Source organism: Canis lupus, chromosome 8, assembly GCF_011100685.1.
Source record: "Canis lupus familiaris isolate Mischka breed German Shepherd chromosome 8, alternate assembly UU_Cfam_GSD_1.0, whole genome shotgun sequence".
NCBI classification, from domain to species: domain Eukaryota; kingdom Metazoa; phylum Chordata; class Mammalia; order Carnivora; family Canidae; genus Canis; species Canis lupus.
Genome location: NC_049229.1, coordinates 75,200,583 through 75,207,803, shown reverse-complemented (window position 1 = coordinate 75,207,803; position 7,221 = coordinate 75,200,583). Strand labels below are relative to the sequence as shown.

At 43.7% G+C, this 7,221-nt stretch overlaps 1 pseudogene; it reads left to right on the top strand.

Moving 5' to 3' along the window:
• The first annotated feature begins 578 nt into the window (after positions 1–578).
• Positions 579–2,910, top strand: LOC119876550 (annotated as a pseudogene).
• The last annotated feature ends 4,311 nt before the right edge of the window (positions 2,911–7,221 follow it).

Genomic DNA, 7,221 nt, shown 5'->3' with positions numbered 1-7,221 from the left:
GAGAAAACATTAACAGAAATTTCTCTGAACAAACCTACAGTTGGCCAACAAGCACATCTGTAAAAAATATCAACAGCACTGTTCACAGATTTAGAATAATCAGAAAATATTTAGGGAACCACAAAGACCTCAAGGAGCGACAGCAATCTTGAAAAAGTAAAGCAAAAGCAAAGCTTATGACATCCTGATTCTGATTGTCAAAATATATTACAACGTTGTGATCATCAGGACACTATGGCACTGCCACAAATACAGATGTATAGATAAATAAAAAAGTTTGAGAACCCAGAAATGGACCCTGAAATCTGTGGTCAAAAAATCCTGAAAAGGCAGGAAAGAATATCCAATGGAAAAAAGAAAGTCTCTTCAGCAAATAGCGTTGGGAATACTTGAGACCCACATGCAGAAGAATGAAAGGGGACCCTTTTCTCACATCATTCACAACAATGGACTCAAAGTTGATGAAAGAATTAAATGTGAGTTGGGAAACCATCAGATTCCTCAGGAGAACACAGGCATAACCTTTTCTACCTCAGCTGTTGTCTGCAGAGGCAAGGGAAAGAAAAGGAAAATGAACCATGGCGACTTCATCAAGGAAAGAGCATTTTCACAGCAAAGGAATCACTCAAAGTAACTAAAAGTCAACCTACAGAATGGGAGAAGATACTTGGAAATGTCTTATCTATTTAAGAGCTGGAATCCAAAATATACAAAAGGCTTATCAAACTCAACAGCCACCAGAATCTCCAATCAGAATTGGGCAGTTGTTGTGAACAGACTTCTTGTCCTGTCCTGAGATCCCACATCACACCATATATTAGGGATCTCATCCACATGCAAAACAAATTTCATTTGCTCACCTAGAACTGCTGTATATCCATCAAAATATTAGAACAAAGAATCTGACAGAAAAGAAGGAAAACGTTTATGCCCCTTACTCAGAGATTACCATAGAAATTAGGCAATAATAAAATAAAAGATATTAATATCAGTCAACGAAAGAAAAATAATTTGCTTCTATATGACATTGCTATATAAATAATGAATGAGAACAAGCCTTACAAAAACACTTAGAAATAACTAAGGAGCTCAGGGAAAATTCAGGACATAAAATCAATTTATACAATAAAGCTAATTTCTACACACTAACAACAAATTTTCTGTATAAGATTTACAAAACAATTCCCTTTACACTGCTATCAAAAATAACACCAAAGAAACAAACAATCCAATCATGAAATGGGCAAAAGACATGAACAGAAATCTCACAGAGGAAGACATAGACATGGCCAACATGCACATGAGAAAATGCTCTGCATCACTTGCCATCAGGGAAATACAAATCAAAACCACAATGAGATACCACCTCACACCAGTGAGAATGGGGAAAATTAACAAGGCAGGAAACAACAAATGTTGGAGAGGATGCGGAGAAAAGGGAACCCTCTTACACTGTTGGTGGGAATGTGAACTGGTGCAGCCACTCTGGAAAACTGTGTGGAGGTTCCTCAAACAGTTAAAAATATACCTGCCCTACGACCCAGCAATTGCACTGTTGGGGATTTACCCCAAAGATACAAATGCAATGAAACGCCGGGACACCTGCACCCCGATGTTTATAGCAGCAATGGCCACGATAGCCAAACTGTGGAAGGAGCCTCGGTGTCCAACGAAAGATGAATGGATAAAGAAGATGTGGTTTATGTATACAATGGAATATTACTCAGCTATTAGAAATGACAAATACCCACCATTTGCTTCAACGTGGATGGAACTGGAGGGTATTATGCTGAGTGAAGTAAGTCAGTCGGAGAAGGACAAACATTATATGTTCTCATTCATTTGGGGAATATAAATAATAGTGAAAGGGAATATAAGGGAAGGGAGAAGAAATGTGTGGGGAATATCAGAAAGGGAGACAGAACGTAAAGACTGCTAACTCTGGGAAACGAACTAGGGGTGGTAGAAGGGGAGGAGGGCAGGGGGTGGGAGTGAATGGGTGACGGGCACTGGGTGTTATTCTGTATGTTAGTAAATTGAACACCAATAAAAAATAAATAAAAAAAAACAAAAATAAATATTTATGATTATACCTCATTAGGGAGAGAAAATCCCATTTAGAAATGAGCAATATTAATGAAAGACTTAAAAAGGCACAGAAAGGCAAAGATAAAGACATTGATGGGTTAGATCATCATAAATACACTGTCCCCCCTATAGAAAGTGATCTACGGTTGTGAAGTAATCCTTGTATATAACATGTAAAGAATTGAATCTAAGTCTGGAGTTTATTATATAGTTAACCACATACAAATAGGGCCTTCACTCCACTGATTAAACCAGCCCATCCCGGACCCTGCAGCTGGGAGAGAAGCCCCAGCCCCAGGATACCCAGGGGACCCCATTCAGTGCTCACGACACAATAAAGACAAACCACCATGGAGTCTGAAGTCTGTGCTCCGCTGGGTTTTCCTTATAGCTATTTTAAAAGGTAATTCAGGAGGAACAAGAGACCATAAGTCTGTAAGTGGAGGTGAGTGAGAGAAACAGGGGATGTGGGACAGTTTCCTGACCAGGATGTCTTGTGTCTGCAGGTGTCCAGGGTGAGGTGCAGCTGGTGGAGTCTGGCGGAGACCTGGTGAAGCCTGGGCGGTCCCTGAGACTGTCCTGTGTGGCCTCTGGATTCACCTTCAGTAGCTACAGCATGAGCTGTGTCCGCCAGGCTCCTGGGAAGGGCTGCAGTGGGTTGCAAAAATTAGCAATAGTGGAAGTAGCACATACTACACAGATGCTGTGAAGGGCCGACTCACCATCTCCAGAGACAATGCCAAGAACATGCTCTATCTGCAGATGAACAGCCTGAGAGCCGAGGACACGGCCTTGTATTACTGTGCAGACACAGTGAGTTGACCTAAGTGTGAGCCCAGACACAAACCTCCCTGTAGAAGGGGATTGGGCCACCAGGGGGTGCAAACTCCTCACCATTTCTGTCTTGAAGGCCCAGGAGCAGGTGCAGATGGAGGCTCTGGGCAGCTTTCCTGTCAGGGTCTGGGCTTCCTCTTCCATGAGCAGTTTCCCTAGGGAGCCTCTCTGAACACTTGATTATGTGTTTACCTATTCAGTCTCTTTCTTAAGAGACTTAGAAATTCAAGTATAGCACTGCAATTACTTGTAGTTAACTTTTCCTGACACGAAATATTAATCAATTACAGATACCTCCATTCATGTTATCTGAACTTCTTTATGAGACCCAGTGGCACTCACTGTGTATCACAGGACTCCAAGTTAATATGCTGTATTGAATATCACGGTATAGAGGAATTTCCAATCAACACAAGAGAATAGAGACATTCTACAAAAATGGTAATAACAGCCTGAGAGTGTGAGAGATTCCCAGCATGACATGGTAAGGATGTGGACTCGAAGGTCACTCACACACACACACACACACACGCACAAACACTCATGAGAGTATAAATTTTTATCTCCCTCAGCTTCATGTCCGTTGGGAGCCAGGCAGGCCTCTCATTACATTACAAATGCCTGGATGGTGCCAGGGAAGGACACTGGCTCAGAGTGTATGTTGTGGGTCAGTGGTGGGGATGGAGTCCTGCTCCAGGAGGGGCTTGTGTTGAGTCAGTGTCCCAACTGTATCAAAAGAGGGGACTCCTGGGTTATTGTTTGATTTCTTATCCTATCTGTGGAAGAGAATAATGAGGAAGGAACGTCAGTGAGCTAGCAGGCAATAAAGAATGGACATGGTGTGAGGAATAATTTCACTAAACAAGTATCAAAGTGGAAGGACAAAAGAGAGACATTTACATTCTCAGTAGACAAATGTCTGAATCCCGCGGAAAGGAGAGGAATAATATATGGAAGCAGCACAAAACATAAAATGATAATACAAATAGGCCAAGATCCTACCAGGTCTCAGATGGAAGCTGTCTTCTCCCCAGGGTCTCCAGCTGGCTCTTAAGGTCATGTGTACGTAGTGTGTTCAGAGTCCAGAAGCTTCTACTGGATCCATCAGGATCCTAGGGGTAAGGACTGGGATTCAAGGACCTTCCACCTGCAAAGTATGACTCATAGATTATTCAGGTGCTGACATCAGCTCACTCTGTGTGACCCCTACGATCCCCATGTTGGAACCTAATGTCCATGAGATGGGGGGAGGTGGTGGGGCCTTAGGGGAGCACTTAGGTCAAGAAGTGCAGACTCCTGATGGGATCAGGGCCCTTATACACCAGGACTGGGAAAGCTCCCGGTACCCTGGCCCCATGTGAGGTGACGGGGAAAGGACGGGGTAGGACGTGGGTGCTCTCCAGACACATCTGCTTGCACTTGGACCTTAGATGTCCCAGATTCCAGAGCTGTGAGAATGAGTGTCTGTTGTTTGATCTGCCCAGTCCATGTACGATGTTCCAGCAAGTCGCACAGGCTAAACTCAATTTTTTCTTTGTTTAAATTAAATTTACCAACATTTACTATATACTCAGTGCTCATCACATCATGTGCCCTCCTTAACTCCCATCACCCAGTTACCCCATCCCACACCCTCTCCCTTCCAGCGACCCTTAGTTTTTTTTTCCCCCTGGAGTATAGTGTCTCTCATGATTTGGCTTCCTCTCTGTTATTACCCTACTAAGTTTCACTCCTTTCCTTATGGTCTTTTTCAGTATTTCTTATATTCCACATATGAGTGAGACTATATAATTGTCTTTGTGTGATTGATTTATTTCTCTCAATATAATACCTCCAGGTCCAACCATGTTAAGGAAATGTAATTTCATGTTATACTTGTTATACTTCATTTCTGATGGAGGTGTAATATTCCTTTGTATACGTAAACCACATCTTTTTTATCCATTCATCTGTCGATGGACACTGAGGCTCCTTCCATGATTTCTTTATCCACACTTCTGTACCAGCACATCATGACTCCTCCCAGAATTTGGCTGTTGTGGACATTGCTGCTGTGAACATTGGGGTGCAGGTGTCCATTCGTTTAACTACATCTGTGTCTTTGGGGTAAATACCCTGTAGTGCAATGGCTGGGTCCTGGGGTGGCTCTATATTCACTTTTTTAGGACATACCATTCAGTTTTCTGGAGTGGCTGAACAAGCCTGCATCCCCACAAAAAGTGGAAGAGAGTTGCACTTTCTCGATATCCTCACTTATATTTATTGTTATGGCCTTGTTACTGTATCCATTCTGAGTTATATAAGTGGCATTATTGTGCTCATCCCATCAAGTGCCCTCCTCAGTGTCCATCACCCAGTCAGTTACCCCAACCCCCGCCTACTTCCCTTTCCACCACCCCTTGTTCTTTTTCCAGATACAGGAGTTTCTCATGCTCTATCACTCTCACTGATATTTCCCACTCATTTTCTCTCCTTACCCCTAAAATCCCTTTCACTATTTTTTATCAAAGTAGAGAGATGCCTGGGTGGCTCAGGAGTTTAGTGCCTGCCTTCTACTCAGGGTGTGATCCTAGAGTCCAGAGATCAAGTCCCACATCGGGCTCCCTGCATGGAGCCAGCTTCTCCCTCTGCCTTTGTCTCTGTCACTATCATGAATAAATAAATAAAATATTTAAAATGTATCTAAGTGTCTATCATCAATCTCTCATATATTCATCTGAAGTCTATTTGAGGTCTCTTCATCTAGCTCAGCCTTTATCCTATTGTCATGAGCCTGTCAGGAATCTGAACTGAATTCCTGCAATCTCTTCTTAGGCCCCTAATGATTAGATCATAGTCAACCCCAGGACTGATGCTCCATTTCCTTCACGGTAGCTATTTGTTGTTCCCTAAGTCCACACCTGAGATAGTTATGATCTCTGTGCTGCATCAGAGGAACATAGTCCACGTTCTGTAAAGTACGTCCCTGCTCCCTAAGTTAACAGGCCCTTGTGTCAGGTACAGGTCTCAGGAGAAGTGAGGCAGCCTCCCCCCCATAGGAATCATACCTGAAGATCACAGATTAGGTGCCCTGTGTTGTTGTCTGTGCCCTCAAGGATGTGGGTACCACATCCAGGGAATGCAGACACCTGTGTCCAGGCAGACAAAGCCCGTCAGTACTGACCATCAGGATCAAGGTCTCCAGGTGGTCTATGCTGTGCAGGTAGCAGTTCACAAATGGTCAAGTACATCCATGTGGAAACTGAAAGAAATGTGATCTTGGGAACCAGTAAATTTATGTATCGTTATATTTACAGCTGGTTAGTTACCAATATAAAATTTCTTCATGCAATTATGTCTGGGATGAATGTTACATTTGACTGTACATACGACTAGATTGGTAAAGTTCTCTGCACCAATGTGGATCCTCTTAAATTCTTTTTTAAAAGATACATTAGGCTTAATTAAATTGTGAAAAAAAATAGTGATCCACTCATTTGTCCAACACAGATTCTTTTGCTCTAAATGTTGAGGCCATTTATTGACCTGATTCCAACACAACTTCTAGACCCCATGCTTGTCCAACAGCAAACAGCATGCCTTGTGGGTTCAATGAGGAGATGCCCATCGGTCTTCCTGGGAGGTCCCAGGGAGCCTGACTCAGTGGCTGTCCACTTATGGGGACAGGCTTCCTCCCAAACCTGCCCAATTTTCCTCAACAAATGGATAAAATCCACTCTCAGGCAGTATGAGCTCACTGCTCTTTCCTCAGGGCAGGGTGTGGTGTCTGGGGAAGGCAGAGCTGTGTTCTGGAGGAAGATGAGTTTATAGGGCCTTCTCTGTGTCTGGTGAGAGCTCCTCAAGTTTAGGGTCTCAGATGTCAGGTTGGGACTGTGGGGATTGTTGTGATTGTTCATGACTGAGAAGACCTGAGTCTCCTTGTCCTGAGACTCCTGTCCCAGCTGATGCTGCAGGAGTCAGACCCAGGACTGGGGAGGGGCTCACAGACCCCACACCTCAAAACAACTGCCTGTGGAGTCTCCATATGAAACAGTGATTTTGGTAGCAATGCATCCACCAACCCCAGGAGAGTGGGTGCAGTGAATTGGTTCATAATTATAGTTATAACACAGGCAACAGCCTGTCCCCCAGGAGCCACATGTCCATATTCAGAGTCCAGTACCAGTACCAGTGCCCCTGTAGCTGAGCTCAGGTCCCACCAAAAAGGAAGCCATGTCTTACTGTGCAGGAGATATGGGGAGGGGCTGTCAGTGTGAGTCTAAACACACGTCCCTGCAGGAACAGGGCAAGGGATGGGCT